This window comes from Podarcis melisellensis, assembly GCF_964234715.1.
Source record: "Podarcis melisellensis genome assembly, chromosome: 1".
NCBI classification, from domain to species: domain Eukaryota; kingdom Metazoa; phylum Chordata; class Lepidosauria; order Squamata; family Lacertidae; genus Podarcis; species Podarcis melisellensis.
Window position 1 is genome coordinate 23,462,968 of NC_138528.1, and position 21,071 is coordinate 23,484,038.

The 21,071-nt window shown below is 44.6% G+C and overlaps 1 protein-coding gene and 1 long non-coding RNA gene across 3 annotated transcripts in view; one reads left to right on the plus strand and one right to left on the minus strand.

The window, feature by feature from the left end:
* Window positions 1–21,071, plus strand: part of FOXN3 (forkhead box N3) — a 194,428-nt gene that overhangs the window by 13,284 nt on the left and 160,073 nt on the right. The window contains exon 1 of one of the 2 annotated variants that reach the window (XM_081912832.1): window positions 16,388–17,566. The exons of the other annotated variant lie outside the window; for it this stretch is intronic. The gene's annotated coding sequence lies outside the window, so the exon portion shown is untranslated. Of the gene's footprint in view, window positions 1–16,387; window positions 17,567–21,071 lie in introns of those variants that run through there. 2 annotated transcript variants of the gene reach the window in all.
* Window positions 243–19,824, minus strand: LOC309372914. Its single transcript, XR_014169730.1, has 3 exons — window positions 18,974–19,824; window positions 5,242–5,403; window positions 243–1,426 (listed from the first exon to the last, which is right to left on the minus strand). It is a non-coding gene; the product is annotated as an uncharacterized lncRNA (long non-coding RNA).

The following is a 21,071-nucleotide window of genomic DNA, read 5'->3' on the forward strand; positions in this document are numbered from 1 at the left end:
TTATGGCCCTGCTGCAGTTTTCTTTAGCAAATGGCTTGGAATATGCAAATTGCATTTATGGGTTTTCTTCTTTTGAGTCCCTTTCTGTAGGGACGATAGGAGAGGCTAAATCAAGCTCGTGTAATTTCTACATTCAAAACTGAAATTTGATGCCATGTTTAGTAAGTGTGAAAGCCAATTTAACAGATTGTTCAGTGTCTGATAACAAATGAGACTCAATTTTTTGGTTCTTTTCAAAATATTTGTAGCATGTTTTATTTTGGTTTGGTTTCTTAAACTAATTTACTGTGGATACTTGTGCAATCTGTCTAGAGCTACATTCAACAATATAAATGGTACAGCTTCCATCTCTATACAGAAATGGTTCAAGGTGGTTCATGATAAATAATTAACCTTAGTTGCAGGGATACAAAGCAAATTTCTTATGGAAATTATAACAAGATGAACACATAGGACTCCTTTTGTTTTTCCAATTCCTATTTATACAGATCATCCTCTTGAGAAAATGTGAGTGCCTCTCCCTATCCCCCGGTTTGGTATATTGAAACTCTAGTGCTAATGCTTCTTTTCTGTCAGTAGGTGTCACTATTGTACTGTTTGTGCAGAAAACAGCACTACAGCAGGATCAAATAACAAAAGAAAGAGCAGGTCGCATCTGCATACAGACTCTGTGGGAGGGAGGCAAAAGTCACTCATATTCCGAATGTGAGGTCACACTTCTTTTGTACAAATAAAGGACCCATGAGTGAATGCCAAAGGCAAACAATCACATGATAAAATATTAACTGAAAAAAGGAGTACTCAAAAGTGTGATAGGCGTTTTCAACCACATAGGTTGAAAGAGTTGGGCCCTTTAATATAGAATCACCAAAATCAAGAGGAGCACTTGGCCCTTATTGCTTCTGCAACTTGCTAGTCAGAGTAGGAGAAAAGATACTGAAGTTGGAAGGTATCTCAAATTTCATCTAGTCCACCACTCCTAGCCACCACTACAGCACACCTGATAGGTGGCTATCCAACCTCTGCTTGAAAACTTCCGCCAAAGGAGTGCCCATCACTTTCTGATGCAAGATTTTGAACAGCTGCTGTGGATAAGTAATAGCCATTGTGGATATTTGAAAAAGTGGTCAACACAGCGCAAGAAGGATGTGATTGTAGTGCACAAACTTGCACAAGTTCCAGTTCTCCAAGTCCAGTGAGATAAAGTAGATTCTGCATTACATTAAGAATAATTAAAGTATAGTATCAAAGTACCCATCACTCGGGGTGTTTATCAAGTTTATCAAAATGCGCGGTAATAACAACATATAAGTCTACAGGGTTGCTGATGTTCTTACTCTTTTGCTGGAGTTCTTCCTTTGCTTGGACCTTCTCACTCTTGCATTTTGCATCACTGATGAGTAGCTATAAAAATTCCGTCATGGACCTGTAGGAAAGGATGACTTAAAGTTTATTGCCCAACCCCTAATCAGTGTTTCACCTTTATGCTGTGGATCAGCTAGGAAAGCTAAGAAATGGCTGTGCAAATATCAGTTCCTGAGAAACAAATTGCTCTCACTTGGCGGTTATCATGGTGAAATCAAAGTGTCTGTGGCCCTGCAGATGTTGTTGGACCACCAGTCTCACCAGCTGGACTTCCGTGAAGAGGCTGAATGATGCGGGTAGAAATGCTGCTTCAGGTATACAGGGCCAAGGCCATTTATGGTTCTATAAGGCCGGTGTTATATGGTCCTGGCAGCTGCTGCCAGTTGTAGTTTCCGAGTCATCTTCAAAGGTAGCCCCACGTAGAGTGCATTGCAGTAGTCCAAGTGGGAGATAACCAGAGCTTGTACCACGCTGGTGAGATAGAGCACAGGCAGGTAGGGACTGATGGAGCTGCTTTGAATTTAGAATTAACCTGTGTCTCCATGGACAGCCATGAGTCCAAAATAACGCCAAGGCTATGCACCTGGTTCTTTAGGGGCACAGAATCACTCTGAAACCCAGGAACCCTCCATTGCAGCCCTAGATACACCCCCCTCCCCAGTCATGGCACTGGAGCAAGTGGGGCAAACAGAAACCTGGCTAAGTGAGACCCCAGCATCATGTACCCTGTTTGCCCATTGCCATCACTTCATGGAAGTGGGCAGGGTTTGGGGGTCGGAGGGACAGCTGTTTGGATTTCAGGCCAACTTACAACTTCAGCAAAACGCGATCTTTCTTGTTGGGGAAACAGGGTTGGAGGCAGCGCGGCCTCATTATATGGCGAATAATAAAATGATCTTGGAAATTACTGTCATTGAGGATAAGTATTGAAAGTAATGAAACCTGACAAATTCGAGTTTAATAGACCTTCCTCGAGATTAGCTTGATCCATTAGGCTTGCTCTCTGCCTCCCAGATAGCCTTGTGGTCGTGAAGGACTTTTGAAAATCCAAAAGTAAATTTCGCTAACGGACGATGGTGGGGCCACCCGGCTGAGGGCCCTCGTAGAGTGAGAGGGAAGGAGATTAGCCTGACTCATCTTCTCTCCAGGAAGGCGGCCCGCAAACGTGACTTGAATTCCATTAGCCAAGGACAGAACAATAAGACTACCAGGGCTGAGCTGTAGCTTAGTGGCAGAGCCCTGCTTTGGAAGCTCAGGAAGCTGCCTTACATTGAGCCTGTTCATTGGTCCATCTAGCTGCAGCGAGGCTCCTCACGGGGTCTCTGCCATGGGAGCATATTCACCCAGTGCTTTTCCAGCTGCACTGGCTCCCGGTGGAGTACAGGGTCAGATTTAAGGTGCTGCTTTCACCTTTAAAGCCCTTCACGGCCTAGGACCCTCGTACCTACGGGACCGCCTCTCCTGGTATGCCCCACAGATGACCTTAAGGTCCATATATAGCAACACCCTAGTGGTCCCGGGCCCTAAGGAAGTTAGATTAGCCTCAACCAGAGCCAGGGCCTTCTCAACACTGGCTCCGGCCTGGTGGAATGCTCTGTCTCTTGAGACCAAGGCCCTGCGGGATCTGATCTCTTTCCGCAGGGCCTGTAAGACAGAGTTTTTCCACCTGGCCTTTGGCTTAGAATCAGTTTGATTCCCCCCCCCTTTCTTTTTCCTTTCTCCTCCTATGAAGAGATTGCACCCTAATGTTTTAATGTTGTATCTTAATCTTTTAAATTGTATTTTAATCAACTTGTTTTTATTATTGGTTGCTAGCCGCCCTGAGCCCGGTCTTGGCTGGGGAGGGCGGGGTATAAATAAAATATTATTATTATTATTATTATTATTATTATTATTACTACTACTACTACTACTACTATTACTACTGTCTGCTCTGACTGGCAGCAGCTCTCCAGGGTTTCAGGCAGGGAATCTTTCCCAAGCATGCTACCAGGGCTTGAACCTTGGGCTTTCTGCATGCTGCTGAGCTGTGGTCCTTCCCATGTTCAAACCCTGACCTATCCAATTAGGCGAAACATCGCGGCCAGCAGGACGGGGAATGGGAATCCATGTCTGAGATTAGACTGACTTGTTTATTTTCCACATCAGCCAACAGCAGCAACATGGTATGGTGCTGTTTCCTTCCATTTCTGAGCTTCTAGGCCTTTCCCAGAGCTAACGTTGACCCGGCTATATAAATCGAGAAACAGGTTAACACTGAATCAGACCTTTGCACCATCTATCCCAGTGTGGGGCTAGAATGACAATAGCCCTGTCCACACATTACTTGTGTGTATGGCATTAACGTCCCATAGCTGCACTCCTGGCCCTGGCCCTGGGATTGTGCCCTTGCAGGCACGCCAACTGTAGCAGGCAGAGGTGTCATCAGCCCCCTCAGTATTCCTTAGCAGGAGATTCAGCCCCCCCAAATATTGAGGGGGCGAAGGAGGTCAAACCACTTAGCTTAGTGTGGTGCAGCTAGGCTGTGGGGACCAGCCTAAGCGGCATCTCCCAACATTGCGCAGGCTGGCGCAGCCTTCCACTAGGCCACATTGGTTTGGCCTGCACTGCATTGGAAGATTTGTGGCATGTATCATGTGTGTGACATGTGTGCCACACATGCCAGCGCCTGCCCCCTCCCCCAATCTTGGGGGCAACCCGGCTCCTGCGACCCTTGCCTTTGCTGTTGTATAAACATTGGGAAAGACCCTGTGTGGAGTTCCTGTGCCTCAAATAGCCGTGTGGGAGTCCTGACTGAATGGAGATCCTAAGCTCCAAATCATGAGCAGCTGCCATTTTGTTTTCAGTTCCTTTCCTAATAGTCCCTAATACGCAATTCGCCCTTTTCACAGCTCCACATCTTGAACAAGCTTTTGCCTTGGTTAGTCACTACCAGTAAGTACATATGTGAAGTCAGGACTTTTTTGATCTAATGCACATCCCTTTAAACTTCCTTACATTGAATTGCATTTGAATGCCCATTCAGACAGCATAAAACAACCTGAAAACCCTTTTTCTTGTTCTTTTTACCAGCTGAGGGCTATATTGTATGCCTGTTCTGTGTGTTAGTGTTCGGGAGCTGTTCAACCACCTCTTGCAAAAGTGTCCTAAGATGCTGCCACAAAAGCCTTGCTAATGAGACACATAAAGCCCTGAGTGTGGCTCTGATGTTCTGGGCCTGAAGTTTTAGTGAGCAGTAAATGAATCTGCAATATTTTGCCCAATGTACTGTTGGGGAAAGTTGCAAGGGAGAACTGTTTCCGTTTTCAGAGCCTTTTTTTTTTCCTTTGGTGAACAGACATTGCTTAATGAGTTGTGAAATCAAGCACTTTGATGGTAGGAAGATCAAATTGCTGAGTCTTAATCTAGGGTTGGTAATTTGTACAAAACTGCCTTTCTTCCCATACCATCTAAAAGTGGACCTTTTCAACTATGAGAAGAGGAGGAGGGAGCCCGAGTCTTGCTGCTCCTTATTCCAAGTCCTTCAAAACGGGGAGAGCCAGCTCTCTAAATGCTGTCAGACTACAACTCCCATCAGCTCTAGCCAGATAGCCAGTTTTCAGAGATTATGGGAGTTGTAATCCAGCAATGTATATGTAGGTCACCACAATGGCTATATTTGATAGCTACTTGAAACAGATATGAACATAAGCTTTTATTTTTCTTACTTCAGAAGATATGTAATATCTGAACTTTCTGGTTATGTTGTTTAGCTCTTTCCTGCTCTAACTTGTGCTAATAGATAAATTCCCATCGATTGCAGTCAAGCACGCAGAGCAGAACCGATCAATTGAAAAGTAAAGTTAAGACAACAAGTACACTTCTTTTTCCACTTACCTTAATGGAAAGCTTTCAGGCCAGATCTGTCTTTGGTGCAACAGGACTTACGATGAGCGATTTGGACCAAGGATAGTGTTGGCTCTTCCCATTTTGTTTTGACCTTTTCAGATTGTTGCTGTACAGGACTGATACGATTAAACATGCTCAGTGATATCCAAGCTTGAAAAAATGGAAAAGGCAAAGCTGGAGTGAATGTTATTCTTTGTTTTCATTAAGGGAAAGGGTTTGGTGATTGAGTTTTTTTTATAATATAGATCTGAGAACACTAGAATTGGTTCCAGATAAATGCTAAAACTTCGTTTCACGTTCCCCGAACAAGTTACAGTTATAGATTTGGCACAGCACCAGAACATCGCTGTGTTTATGCGCAACTGTCCAGTGAGGTTAAAGTATCTTTTCTGTATGTTTATAGCTCATGACAGTTTTGAGTGAGATGTCAGCGCCTACGGATGTGCTACTCACTCATTCATCAAAAATCTGTGCAAACTGGTTGCATGATTCAACAAAAAATACACGGCCGTCCTAAAGTGCACTAAGGAGAAACAAAATATGCTTGTTTGACAATATCAAGTGTTAGTCAAGGCTCAGGGATTTCACGAAAGCTCTCGCTTTACGCAACAAGATTACCATGCAGGAACAAGAAGGGAAATAATTGCAGAATTGCTATGATTTTTTCCCTGCCCTACATTGATCATGATTACAATCTTTTTCATTCACTGATGGAGTGATAAAGGAATTGGGGAGGGTGGGGTGCTGTACCTCATTTTGACTATGAGAAGACTGTGTGGATTGTTGGCTGTAGGTTACACACAACCACAAAAAAACCCCACAAGCTAATATGAAAGCCAAAACATTTCCCACACCAGATGGATCTATGGTTGGAATCATAGAATTGGACGAGGCACGACGTGAGAACATTGGATTGGCTGGGCTGTTTAAGAAGGGCCATAAGACTGTTTGTGACAGCCGTCAGACTATGTTTTCAAAAAGAAAAGGGAAAGCTCTGCTGCTGTTGCTTGTCCAAATACCCTCCCCACACCTCTCAAATGCCTCCTCCCCAATTTCCAGTAATAAAAAGAAGGAATCAAAAACATTTAGCAGAGATGTAGTTAAAGATATACTAAAAAAAGATAACCGTCCTACAATATATTAGCCCTAGGGTGGCATTGCTTAAAAAAAAAAAGCCATAGGTTTTGCATAAAATTTACATATGCTGAGTTATGGATATAGATGCACAGGCGATGCTGGATTTCGGCATCAGTGTCAGCCCTTGTGGAAAGATAACTGCCCAGGCATGAGAAGTGATCGACATTTTCCAACGTTACACCACTGAGTTGGATTTGTGGCGCTGCAGAGGGGTTATTTTGTACTTGTCGGTGCAGTATTTCAGTTTTTTGGATGTTGAGTGATAGGCCAAGCTTTTCGTAAGCTTCTGTGAAGATATTTAGGATGGATTCTGTGGAAGGATGTGAGGATCCAGAATTGGCCTCCACAGTCACTTACGGACTCATTGTTCAAAACGTGTTTATTATGGAAGACAATCTTACTCGCTACAAGTGATCACCGAAGAAGAAGAAGAAGAAGAAGAAGAAGAAGAAGAAGAAGAAGAAGAAGAAGAAGAAGAAGAAAGATGCACACTTAGAAAGTACTGTAATTTAAATAGAAGGGCAAAACAACTCACCATAGCGAGCCAACCTGTGTACCTGCTCACCCTGTTTTGTGAGTGCTGTTGGTGGGCCACTTCAAGGTCCCTGGCCTTCCCTTCAGAAATTGGACTTGGACCAGACAGCCTGCCTTAAAATGGAGGGCTCTCCTTGGAGAGTCCAACAAATGCAGGGCATTCCTACGTAAAGGAGGACATAGGGCTGCCTGCTTAACACCTCCTCAGCTGCAGCCTGTGAAATAACAGGCTGTGCATTGTCTGGTGGTGCTTCACTCTTAATGCCCAGGCATTCTCACAAATGGTTGGCAGCATTCATGATTAATCTTCTCGTTTTTTTAGATGTAAGACTTTTATCACCGTTGCAGAATATCCTAAACCACATTAACTAGTTCTGTGTGAAGCATTACCATGAATAATTGAAGTTAATCTGCACTTGTTAACAAAATGCATCAGGAGATACATTATCCATGCCTTAATTGAAGCCGTGTGCTTAGGCCTCATTCTGCAAAGTACACAGTGCCCCAAGCCCTTAGTTACCATTGAAAATTGAAAATGCTCAGCTCTTAGAAACTCAAGGCCTGTGCTATTTACTAAAGTGTGTTTGTGTGTGAAAAGTGGCAAACAATATTCTTATGGGAGCCCATTTTGAATCTGCTGCGGCAACACATTGTAGATTCTTTTGACATCATCCAGTAGTCCGGCTTTATTTAGCCATGGCAACTGTGTCAAATTAACTCCCGTCTTCCAGTAGCAAGACTGCAGCTTTGTTTGTTTTTCCTCTCAAGGGAATCATCGTTATAAGATGCATTAATAGTCACCAGGAAAAAAATGGGAGGAAAATTTTGAATGAAAGTTTAGCTTTTCATATTGTTCTGATTTATTTCATTTAAGGTGGTAGTCTACCCTTTTCAGGATGCTGAAAATTATAGAGACAGTGCTTACATACAACCCTGCAGAAGTTGGGGCGCGGCAGCCATGTGAAAGCGGGCAAATGTTACATGAAAACCTAAGAAGAAGAATAAAAAAAACTTTGCTCCCTTTCCAAGTTACAAAGCTGATAAGAGAGGTCTAAGTACCGAGAAGTACAAAATCACTTTAGAAAATGAAGACATTTATTTTAATAATGCGTGGTGGATTATATTAAAACTGTCTCACACTTGTAAGTCTTTGGTGGGATGAAATGTTCTTATTGTCATAATGTTCCTTTTCTGTTGTGAAAATGCTTTCATGAAAAATCAATAAATTACTTTTTAAAAAATGTCCAAAATAATGTTTGTCTTTTTTCATAGGGATTTGCATCTATGCTACAATATATGTTTAAATACTTATAAGGTGGTCATGTGCTAGGGAGATATTTTATAGATTTGAGATCAGAACTGATTTGTGATACAGTCATACCTCAGAAGTTGAATGGAATCCGTTCCAGAAGTCCATTCGATTTTGTTCGGAAACTAAGGCGCGGCTTCTGATTGGCTGCAGGAAGCAGCTCCTGCAGCCAATCGGAAGCTGCAGAAGCCACGTTGGACATTTGGGTTCCAAATAAATTTTGCAAACCAGAACACTCACTTCCGGGTTTGCGGCATTTGGGAGTCAAAACGTTCGACTCGCAAGGTGGTCAGGATCCAAGGTACGACTGTATATGTCCACAGCTGGATGGGTGATGGGTGGGACACAGCCCATGGTAGTGGCAGGTGGAGCCACTGTCACAGTTAAGCAGCTGGTGAGCAACCGCTGGTCAGCCATGATGCCCATGGACAGAAAATGGAGATGCAATCTTCTGCCTGAGTACCGTGGTGCATTATTGGACTGACCCTGTTACTGGGGTTGCACATTTGATTAGGAACGCTAGTGTGCGTGTGTATAGCCCTTTTCGCCTTCAGCCGGTTCTGTGGAGATTGTAGGCAAGCCAGCTGCCTGATCTTCTGCCCTGTCCATGCATTCGGTCAATATGTCTAGTCAAAGGTGACATTAGGACTTATTATCATGCTTGACTGACATGAAGAGGTCAGATTGTGCAGCAAAATATACCCTCAGAACACTCTCTGGGGGAAATTGTGGCCAGTCTGAGGATACCAAGCCAGAAAGATCTAACTGGTCCGAATAAAGCTCTGGTTAAAGGTAATGCAAGGGACAATTGGCCCCAGATGAGGGTCCAAACCCCCAACCACATCAGTGGGCACATTCATAAAGTTTACAATGTACAGTAGATACTGTAATGATTACATAAGCAACACCTCCAACCACTAGAAGGTGCTATTCCATGTTCGTTGAGGTCAGCTAAAGTTCCATTGGCTTGGCTTGTGACTGTGTTGTCAGGACCAGATTTATTCTAGAGACTTATGTTGCTGGTTTAGATTGCAGGTCTCTAATACTCTGTTATTTCAACAAAGGATTACGGTACATTACGCTGCTTCAGTCATTACACATGCATGGAGCTCCCTTGCTGGATTGGGGCAATTCCTCAACACACACACACACGGTACCTGCATAATACATAAAAGTCACATTAGGCAAGGTGTGTGACTAGGCACCCCTGGCAGTTGCTGGTTCCTTGGTCTGAACCAAGTTCCTCTGCAGCTTTATTCTCCTTAAGTACGACCCATTTAAGCTTGAATAATATTAAGCAGCATTTTAATAGGAAGTGAGCATTTCTCTTCAGAAGCAGACCAAAAAGGCCGGGGGGCAAAAGCGGCGGCAGGGGGTGCACGGGGGTGGTGGCGGGGAAGAGATGTAATAATAATAATGGAACCAAAACTGTGTGCCTTTTACAAGAGACCTATAAAATGTAATCTTCCTCCCTGAACTCTTGCCTTTTCAAAGGATGAAGATTAGACTTGCCACTTAGCTAATGCACTTGAGAGGAATTCTAGGTTCTATCTCATTTGGAGTTTCCATCTGAAAAATTCCACGTGTAGAATTGTTTTCCTTCTTCGCGCGACAAAATTGGGACCGTATAAATTGTTGTGAAATATGGACAGCAGTCAAAAGATGGAACCTCACCAGGAGTGTCTTACCCATAGATGCTAGTGGCGCGGGACGCCAGGGCGCCAAGTTCTGGAGGGCGCAGGGAAGAGGCATCAGCTCGCCCGCCTCTGCCATGCCGCGCCGAAGCAGCGCCACGCCCGGAGCCTCCATCTGCCGTGGCCACCATGTCACGAAGCGGCCAGCTGAACTGGGAGACGCCGCGTCCAGTCTCCACCTCTTCCCTGCTGGAGGAGCCGCCCTCCAGCCTCTGCCCGCCTCCTCCAGCAGCACCATCCTCCCTAAAAAACTCTGGGAAACGGGCGGGGGGGGGTCAGAGGGAGCTTTGCACCACAGCGCTGGATATGCTTAAGACGGCCCTGAACCTCACTCCAAATAAAGCTACAATCAAACCTTTGATGGCGGCAGGTATACTTGTGGTATTTAAAATGGCAGCTGTTCATGATGACTGTGTACTATGTCCAGTAACTGAGACAATATCTACCAGTTTCTGGGGGTCCTGAGTGGGCAAATACTGTTGTGCTCATGTCCTAGTTGTGGGCTTCCCTTAGCCATCTGGTTGGCCATTATGAGAGCAGTGGTCTAGATTAGGCCTTTGGTCTGACCCAAAAGAGCTCCCCTTATGCTCTTCAACTAGTGTTTCTTGAAGAGACCTTACAAAGCATGAAAGAGAAACTCAGTCTCTCCAAACACTCAGGAATGGGTTGATGGATGCATCTTGGAGGATATCCTATTGCCTGCTGTTGAATATTTATATATGCATCTCCCTTATTCTCACAACAAACAGGAGTTTAAGAATAATGTAAGAAGAGCTCTGCTGTGTCTAACCCGAAATTCATCGAGTTTACACTGCAGTCCAAACCCTGCCCAGGTGGAACGCTCAGGTGTTCTGGGGGCTGGCAAGGATTCTGTTGGCAGCATGACATGTTTGTCAGGTGAAAGGGGGAGCTCCATGCCTGGGGGGTGAAACTGGCATTTCTTCACAGGGTGGACTGGGTGGAAGGACAGCCCTATTCAGTCCAATGCCTCCACCCTAGCTGGCTCAAAAGGGGGTTGAATTGCAGTCTTAGTATGCTTGGTTTCTCAACAAACTGCCTCAGAAAGGCCACAACCAAGACCTGAAGTCAGTAATACTCATGTGCTGACCCTGTAGGGCTGTTTCCCAAACTTTGGCCTCCAGCTGTTTTTTTTATTACAACTCCCAGTGGTCAGGGATGATGGGAATTGTAGCCCCAAAACAGCTAGAGACCCAAGTTTGGGAAACACAGCCCTTGGGTTCGCCAAACAGCAGAGCAGACACTAAAATGGGCAACAGCAATGGAAATGTCTGGCTCTGTGCAAGCCACTTGTAGTTTCTGCTGAAGCAAAGTAACACTGACCCTGAGTCTTTGGCACCTGGGTTGATGATAAGGATGGGAATAACATCTTATGTGATAAGAGGCTGAGAAGGCCATTTCAGGCAGCACAGCAGGCTGTGAAACCCTAACATTCTTACTGGTTTGGAAAAGATGCTTATGTGAAATGTGTCTATGACTTGGAAAATAAAAGCAAATTGCTTCTGGCTACAGTTTTCCCCCTGGAAAGTTTTTGAGCAGGGTCTGGTCCCATCTCTGATCATTATAAAGAGGGGTGTCCTTACTACACTTTCTCCTTTTCAGTGTAGTGAGAATATTCCTTGGCTTTCGGCCTCTGAATACCAATTGCTAGTTAAGGAGGCAGCTGTTACACTCAGGTCCTGCTGGCAAGCTTCCCATGGGCAGCTGGTTGGCCACTATCAAAACAGGATGTTGCTGGACTAGGTGGGCCTCTGGCCTGATCCAGCAGAGCTCTCTTAAATTTACTGGTTCAGCTTTACTCACTAGGGTTCAATTCTGAAGCCGCATGAATACCCACCTGCCTTTGTCCTCTTGAATACATTTCATAACCAAAGATGGCCATAACTCATGGGAATTTCATTGTTCCTCAATTTTTCTGATAGTGCTCACTGTGTTGGCATCACTTGTGGCACTCAGGTCCTGCTTTGAGGCTTCCTATGGACTTTAAAAAGCAGAGACATCACCTTGCCAACAAAGGTCCGTATAGTTAAAGCCATGGTTTTCCCAGTAGTGATGTATGGAAGTGAGAGCTGGACCATAAAGAAGGCTGATCGTCGAAGAATGGATGCTTTTGAATTATGGTGCTGGAGGAGACTCTTGAGAGTCCCATGGACTGCAAGAAGATCAAACCTCTCCATTCTGAAGGAAATCAGCCCTGAGTGCTCACTGGAAGGACAGATCCTGAAGCTGAGACTCCAATACTTTGGCCACCTGATGGGAAGAGAAGACTCCCTGAAATGACCCTGATGCTGGGAAAGATTGAGGGCACAAGGAGAAGGGAGCGACAGAGGACAAGATGGTTGGACAGTGTTCTTGAAGTTACCAACGTGAGTTTGACCAAACTGCGGGAGGCAGTGGAAGACAGGAGTGCCTGGCATGCTCTGGTCCATGGGGTCACGAAGAGTTGGACACGACTAAACAACAACAACAACATGGACATCTGACAGGCCACTGTGAAAACAGGTTGTTGGTCTAGGTGGGCCTATGGCCTGATCCAACAGGCTTTTCTTAAGTTCTCATGTCTATATTCTCTTTTAATAGCAAGTACTCCAAACCTCCTGTCTTGTCTTGGAGGCATTAACAAAGCAGCATATCCCCGCCAGCAAGGTGGACTAGCTCCTCTTTATATACTGTATGAGCACATTTGTGTGGGTTGAAGAGCTATCTCTGCTTCTTTGGGGATTTGTGTGAGAGGGGCGATGCCTGTGAGCTTATGGGGATGGCTGTGTATGAGAGCTAAGCTGGGAGTGCTTGTGTGTGTGTGTGTATCCTTTAATTTTTATTCCTGCAAAAAAACAGCGTCAACAACAGCCAATGGGTCAATCACAGTCTGTAAATTCTATTACTGTAATTACAGTAATGGGTAATCTGCAGGGATAGGTTTGTAAGTGTGAAGCACATGCCAAGAATGGAGAAAGACAGAAACACTCCACTCAGTTGCTATTTTCCCAACGGCTCTGTCCCTACCTTTTCGTCCCCTCCTGGCCCCACCCACTTTGCACTGGGAACCATCTTGGCTGTGAGTCCTAGCACAGTGTTTCCCAACCTTGTGCCTCCAGCTGTTTTTGAACTACAATTCCCATCATCCCTGACCACTGGTCTTGCTAGCTAGGGATGATGGGAGTTGTAGGCCAAAAACATCTGGAGTCCCAAGGTTGGGAAACACTGTCCTAGCATACATGCTCCCTGCCTTGCAGGACTTTCCCCACCTGGCCATTTCAATGATTGATTGAGAAGTTGTATCGGGGAAGCCTACTTTGTGCATAGGCTCTCCCTGTGGTTTAGAACAGTGAATAGCAACTGAACAGGGCTAGTCAGTTTCATGAATGAGTTATTCAGATTTGTTGGAGTCTTTCCTTGCAATCTGCTTGCGCAATTAGTCTCCATGGCACCCTAGAGCAATGGTGTTGCCCCCTGGTTGGCTGTTTGTTTGCTTCTATGATTTCTCAATTTGTCCTCAGTGCAAGGCAAGAAGCTACTTTTAGGGTGCATACAATCAAATGGATTGATATAAGCAAATTGGGGGGGTGGTCATTTCTTGTTTCCACTGCAAAATATTGAAATTCCCCCGATCCTTTCATGTTTCAACTGTTCACTGGATGTTCATCCTTTTGCGGAAGAAATATATCCTTAATAAACTAAAATCCTTCTGTTTGCTTTAAACTTGTTGTCTCTCAATTGCATCAAAGGACCGCCATTAATGATTAACGACAAAAGGCATAGTCAAGATCCCTACTGATTTCCCCTAGAGTAATCATGATTTTATACATCTGTTTTATTGCCTTTTGTACTTTCATGCCCATACTAAAGAATACAATGTTTGTCATCTCTTCTGATATGCAAATTGTTCCATAGTCAGGTCATTATTTAAAAACAGTTGCTCTGCGTGCCTTCATATCTGCAAAGAGAGAAACCAAAAGTGTAACTGTGGTATGTCGAGAAAGAACCATCAGAGAACCACCAGAAGCCACACAAATGCACATTTAATTACTCTTTTTCAGCTTTCCTTTTCATGATGCTGGGTGGGCAGGTGGGAACTGTAGTCCAAGAATAAATGGAGGGCGCCAGGCTGAGGAAGACTGCTGCCTGTCTATCATCGCTCTCAACCAGTAGGGGCCCAAACAAGATGTGACTTTTTCCTTTGGCGAAAAACAGGATGACTTCAAGTCAGATCAACCATGTCATGCCAAATTTGACCCTGAGCTACCTTACGTCACCTTCTGTGGTTTTCAACAGATTTGCTTAAAAACAGGACATTGGTTCTTGGGAAAGTCCTAGAAATTATGCAGATTACAAACCGGAAAGGGCCAAACAGCAACCGCCCCTCCCTCCCCGATCAGGACAATCCACCCAAGAACAAAGATTTCAAATCAACCCAAGCAATTCAAACCTCAAGCAGAGAACAGATAGTTGACTGAAACACACGGAATCATAGAATTGTAGAATTGGAAGGGACCCTGAGGACTGTCTAGTCCATGGGTAGGCAAACTAAGGCCCAGGAGCCGGAGCCGGCCCAATCGCCTTCTCAATCTGGCCTGCCAACGGTCCGGGAATCAGCATGTTTTTACATGAGTAAAATGTGCCCCTTTATTTAAACTGCATCTCTGGGTTATTTGTGGCACCTGCCTGGTGTTTTTACATGAGTAGAACATGTGCTTTTTTAATAATATGTATCTCTGGATTATTTGTGGTGCATAGGAATTCGTTCATTTGTTTTTTTCAAAATATAGTCCAGCTTACCACATGGTCTGAGGGACAGCAGACCGGCCTCCTGCTGAAAAAGTTTGCTGACCCCGTCCAACCCCCTGCAATGCAGAAATACACAGCTGTCCCACATGGGGATTGAACCTGCAACCTTGGTGTTACCAGCACCACGCTCTAGCCAACTGAGCTATCCAGGCCCTCAATAGCACAGAGCTATTAGCTCAAAAATATTCAAGCACGAAACCCAAACTGCACACATGATGCATGAAGACTACATTTTTGTCTCTAAATGGGAATCTTTTGAATACTGCTGATATGGTATATAGTATTGCAAGCTGCCTTTCATACATAGGCGCCGACTCCATGGGGCTTGAGGGGGCCCGAGCCCCCTCAAAAATTCGTTTGGGGGGGCTCCGCCCCCCCAATAATCTCCGGCGCCCCTCCAGCAGAGCGCCATCACCGCCCCTCCCCCAGCCCAAAATGCACAGGGAGGGGCGGGCTGCATGCCTCCTGCCCTCCCTTCCGAGCAAAAGCTCCACCCAATTTCCTTTGGAGCTGATTAATAGGCGCAGCACGCTCTCCCCTATTCGCTCACGAGGAGGCGGCGCCACTTTATTTGCATATTCATGAGCTTATTTATTATTCATGAGCTTTCCCGGGCCCCCCCCCAATATTTTATATAAGTCCGCGTCCCTGCTTTCATAATATAATTCAGTGGTGCCTCCAGTTGCGGATGGGATCCGTTCTGGAGCTCTGGTCGGATCCTGAAGTTTCCACAACTGGAAGGACCGCTTCTGCGCATGCACGCGGCACGGTAGAGCGCTTCTGCTCATGTGCGTGCGGTGAAACGCTTCCGGGGTTGCCGCTTTTGCAACCCAAAGTTTACTTTCCCCAGGGTAACGTAAGCTGAGGTGCTACTGTAATAGCTTGTGGACATGTGGTGGTTACTGAGCGATCCAGGCTTTAAAGATCAGAACCAGCACTTTGAACTGAGCCTGGAAACTGATGGCTAACTAATGGAATTGGGTCAGTTGGGTCCTTAACAGTTTGAGAGGCTTATGTTTCCCCTTGGAAACTTTATTTACCTTTATCTTTACAGGGAAGCATTCCTTCTGAACTAAATTTCCACTTATGCATATAAAACATCACCTGTAAAGTTGAATGCTGGGTCTGGGCTCCACATCCAGACCCACAAGGTATATGGATTAGCCTACTTATAGCATGGTAGTAAGTGCTGATGTTATACATTTACATTTAACCTGGGTTATCTACTTGGTACTGCATTTCTGTCCTTGACCGGGTTCCCAGCTGCTTTTGTGGCATAACCCTGGCACCTTTAATAACCCCACAGCAAGCAAAAGCTTGGCCAGAGACACTTCCCCCCAAACTACATGCTCATCTACTTAATTTGGAGCTGTTAAGCATGTCTTTAAAGTACGATGCCACTGTGAGAAGAGGATGCTAGAGGTAACGGGCCTTTAGTCTGGTTCAGTAGGGCTCTTGCAGGAATCGCGCCAGACAAAAAGGCTGGCAACCCTAGCTAGGGAACATATTAAACGTCAGTTTTGGATTCCTGCTGTGTTGTTGTGATGGAGATTGGTTTGACGAATGGCACCCTTCCCAGATTCAACTTGTGGCAATGCAAAATGTTTTGTGGATGGCAATTCCAGAGACTTGACACTGAGATAATTAATGTTGCTATCTTGAAAAGTTGAGGTTTATGTCTCAGTATAAATATTTGCAGGAACATTTGAGATTTAGTAGCCTGACATGCAGAAGTTAAGAAGCTGAAACTTTCCCCAGAGTAGAACTGAAGTCTGGAGGCAGGAGGTGATGTTTAAGAGAGCTGAAAGTCAATTCAGAGTCCTTTGTGGGGATACATTTCTTTTGTCCCGTTTTCGGCTTTGGTCAAACGGATTCTGTGGGTTTTTGAAGTCATTCAAAACCTGCATACCAGAAATGGGAAGAATTTATGCATCCCAAAGAGTGATCAAACCCCCTTCAACTTGGTAAAAGTGGGACAGAAACACCTCTTTCCAACCAAAGTAATGGGGAAAGATTTGCCTTTAATTCAATGGTGTTGAAGGCACAGGAGCAGGAGCAATTAAAAGTTGACAGCCCGATCATCAGAAGGAGAGACTGGAAAAGTAGTGTTTTTCTGTAGTGAATGATCTTTTTTTAAGGTATGCAGTGCAACCCTAGATATGCCTACTGACTATGAGAAGCAATTTCCACTTTGTAAAATGGCACTTATTTCCAAATGGGCCTATACAGGATTGTGGCGTCTATTTAACTTGAATTTGTTCTTTCGTTTTTATAGCTGTTAGGACCCTATTGTATATCACAATTTTATCAGCCTTTCAGCTCTTTATGAAGCGTATTTCCTTTCACAACTCAAGTTCCACAGAGGTTGCTTTTTAAAACTCTGTTGTCCTGGCTTTGTGCGTGTGTGTGTGTGCGCATGCGCTTGTTTTTAAATCACACGGCTGCTGTGGAAAGACTTAGAACTTAAAGCTTCTCCATTTGCCACCAAATGAACTAGGAGCTGAACTCTGCTGGTCAGACAGGTTGTTGAATGAGGGCATGTGACACAGTTTCAAAGCAGGATTTTGCCAACACCCTTCAGCTAGATGGGAGATACAAGAATCTTGTCAGGCATAGGGCTTCAGAGGAGTTAAGACTTGTGCTGGTACACAAAGATTGCAAAATACTCTGTTACTGTTGTCTTGATTCTCTCTCCTTCACACTCTTTCAAACTCAGCTGCTTTTCTCCCTTTCTACAAATGGGGACAATGGGAATTCCAAAGTGTTATTTTATGCTCCAGTCCAAGAAGTGGATGGAAAGAGCCATATTACAAGCTCAGTGTGGCAGTTCCTGGTAGGTGATCGTGCCTTTTAAAATTTAAAGAATAATGCAGCAATGTGCCTAAGAGGAACAAGCAGCGCAACTATTTCCCCCCCCTCCAATAATGTCTGAATCCGGGTGTTAGTTGTGTGTGTGGACCTTTATGAAGTGCAAATGTTAAACTTCTCTGCTTCCCTTTGCATGCTTACACGTTAGTTTATGCGTGTTGCGTAAAACCTCTTGCAAGCTGCAGTACTTCTAAAACTTGCAGTACTTCTAAAACGTGCTCCAGAGACTGCCTCTTTTGCCTAGTTATTTCTTATTCTCCGAGTATCATCTGACATTCAGTCTGTATGCAAGTCCCATTGGCTTCACGGAGGGGAGAGGCGCTGACTTATTGGAGGGTGGAATTTGGCCTTCAGTTAGTTTCATTTTTAACTTTTGCACACTTTGTCCAAGGCTGACTTGCCCAAGGTTTAACTGCAGTTTCTAAAGCTGCGTGAGCAGCTTGCCTGAACTAGCAAAAGGGGCTTGGAAACCGACATGCGAAGTTGGGCAAAGTCCCATTTAAGCAAATGGCTTACGTCTACAGCAAGTGCTCTAACATCGACTACTACGTTTCAGGATGCTAACTGCACAAACACTGCCTTTGAGTTAAACAAGTGGATGAAAATTGCTCTTATTAATGTAAAGGCCTCGGAGGGGGAAGGGACAGGAAAGGCTGTTGCTACATTTATTATCTGGGCCAGAGGGAAAAAAAAGAATGCAGGATTTGTTTTTCAAAATAAATTAAAATATGATTTAATTTTTTTATTGCTATGCCCTGGATTGTGCAAGTCATCACGCAAACCGTGCCAGCCTGGGTGGCATTTTAGTATAACCCTGTTTCCTCAGAGCAGAAGCAAATGTAAAAAAAGAGTAATCAAGAGCTGAAATAATTGAAAGTGACTGTCACTGTAAGTCTATTCCTTTTGGTCGCAGTGCTTCTCATTCATCACGTGTGTATCCGTGTTCTTGCATCCATAGAGCTGGGTTTCGTTTTAAGGTCAGCCTTCAATTTCTGGAGAATATAATTTAAAGCTATTTATAGTGCTTTGCGATTGCCTGTAATAACTAATAGGGAGAAGGGGGACGAGCAGGGTGCGTGTGTGAGAAAGGCCTGCTTTCTGCAGCTGAGAAATAAATGTGCAACAGCTGTGTCTGCCTTAACTTGATTAAAGTTTTTTTTTTTGAGTGTAAACATAAGAATGACTCCGGACAAAAGAGCAGGAGCGAGCCCGGCTATCTGTTGTTATTGTAAGACTCTTTGCAGGCGTTAACTCTGGCTCATCGGGAGAGCGCTAGATTTCTGTGTTTAAAGTTTACTTTGCTGTTTGTCTGGAGTGGGGTCAGTGTTGTGGTGAATAATTTATAGGCAGCCTGAATGAGCTCATTAGTCACCTTTTCAGAGTTTAAATGAGTTTGGTGGTTGTCATTACATGGGCCCTTCTGTTCAGCCGCATGGCAAAATGACAGTTTGGCAGTTGGCTTGCTTGTAGCAGGCTAGGCCGCCTCTTTTCAGCGTGGGGCTTTCTTTTGTGTCCTATTCAAACCCCCCATTCTGTTGCCCAGCGCTGGTCCAGTAACTCTCAGGCTTTGGGCGTTTCTTCAGCGGAGAGCTGGTGCTTGCATTGTATGGCTCATGGGTCCTCTTATTGTAGACTCTGCTGTCCTCCTTCTGAGTTATCCGTCATTTTCATGCAACCAGCAATTCTGGAGAATCCTGGTGTTTTTATGAGGAGACTCCAAAGCAGCCCATCTAGCACTGAGGATGCTCAGAGGCCACGCAATGCTGTTTGGATGTGGGGAGAAACCGAAAACAAAGGAGGAGTATCATGGAATTGTAGAGTTGGAATGACACCAAGGTTGGAACCCCCTGAAATACAGGAATCTTCAGAAAAATGTGGGGCTAGAAGCCATGAGCCTGAGAATAAGAGTCTCATGCTCTACCGAATGAGCTATTCCAAGGAGTGGGGTGAAGTCTCCTGAAAAAGGGCCTAGCTAGGTGCTTGGAAGCCTGAACGAGAATGCTCCAGAACTGCAACGTTTTGTTGTAGGCCTTGCTTGTCAAGAGAGTTCGCTTTACTCTCTGTGACGCAAATATGGTAGCGAAAAAGAAGTAATCGGAGTGAGGTTGCCATTTTTCTTTTTGCTAACTCTTCCCTGCTGCATGCAAAAGTTTAGCAAGGGAAGCTTTCCTGTTGTGGACAGGAAGTGATGTGAAAAACTCCCCCCCTCCTTTTTTAAATATAATTTTTTATTAGTTTTTTTTTAACATATTATTTTCAACAGTAATTAAACATACTTTTACAACTTATTCAAAACTTCCCCTGTTAACCTACGTGTGTTATTGTTAATACTTCTGTTCCTGTATCTTTAACAAGCTTTCAACCTCAAACCTCAGACAGCTGTTTTAGTCTAGGAGTGAAAATAATTTGCTTCGAAGTTTGCTGTTGGATTGTTTGCATGTGGAAGAGTGTGAAGAGGGGGCAAGCTTAATGAGCATATCTGTTTAGATGTTTCATCTCCGATCATCACTTGATCCAAGAATTATTTTGTACACCAGGAAGCATGCAAATAACTAGATTAATATAACAACATAAACAGAGACTGCTGGATGAGGCCAGGGGCCCATCTAGTCTATCGGGTACCTGTGGGAAACCTGCAAGCGGGGGCTGAGCTGCAGTTTCCAGCAACTAATATTCAGAAGCATCACTGCCAGACCCAGCAGTAGGATAAATGGATTTATTGCGTTTCTCCAAAGAGTGCAAGGTGGTGTACGTGGTTGTTCTCCACAACAACAACAACCCTGCAAGGTAGGTTAGGCTGAGAGGCAGTGGCTGGCTCAAGATCACTCTGTGAGGCTTAATGGCTGAGTAGGGATTTGAAGCCTAGTATCCTAGGTACTAGGGGATGCGGGTGGCGCTGTGGGTTAAACCACAGAGCCTAGGACTTACCGATCAGAAGGTCGGCTGTTCGAATCCCCGTGACGGGGTGAGCTCCCGTTGCTCGGTCCCAGCTCCTGCCAATCTAGTAGTTTGAAAGCACATCAAAGTGCAAGTAGATAAATAGGTACCACTCCAGCGGGAAGGTAAACGGCGTTTCCATGCGCTGCTCTGGTTTGCCAGAAGCAGCTTAGTCATGCTGGCCACATGACCCGAGACGAGCTGTACGCCGGCTCCCTTGGCCAATAAAGCGAGATGAACGCTGCAACCCCAGAGTCATCCATGACTGGACCTAATGGTCAGGGGTCCCTTTACCTTTATCTTTATCCTAGGTACTACTACTACTACTACTACTACTATTCATTAAATTTGTATACCAGCCTTCACCTGCAGATTCCAAGGTGGTTCACAACATAAAATGACAACATAAAACCCACAAAATACACGGTAAAACAACAATAACAAACCAATAATCCCCCCCATCTAATGACACATTGAAAAGGGCATCAGATGTCAATCAGCCAAAGGCTTAGTTGAAGATGAATTATTTTCGC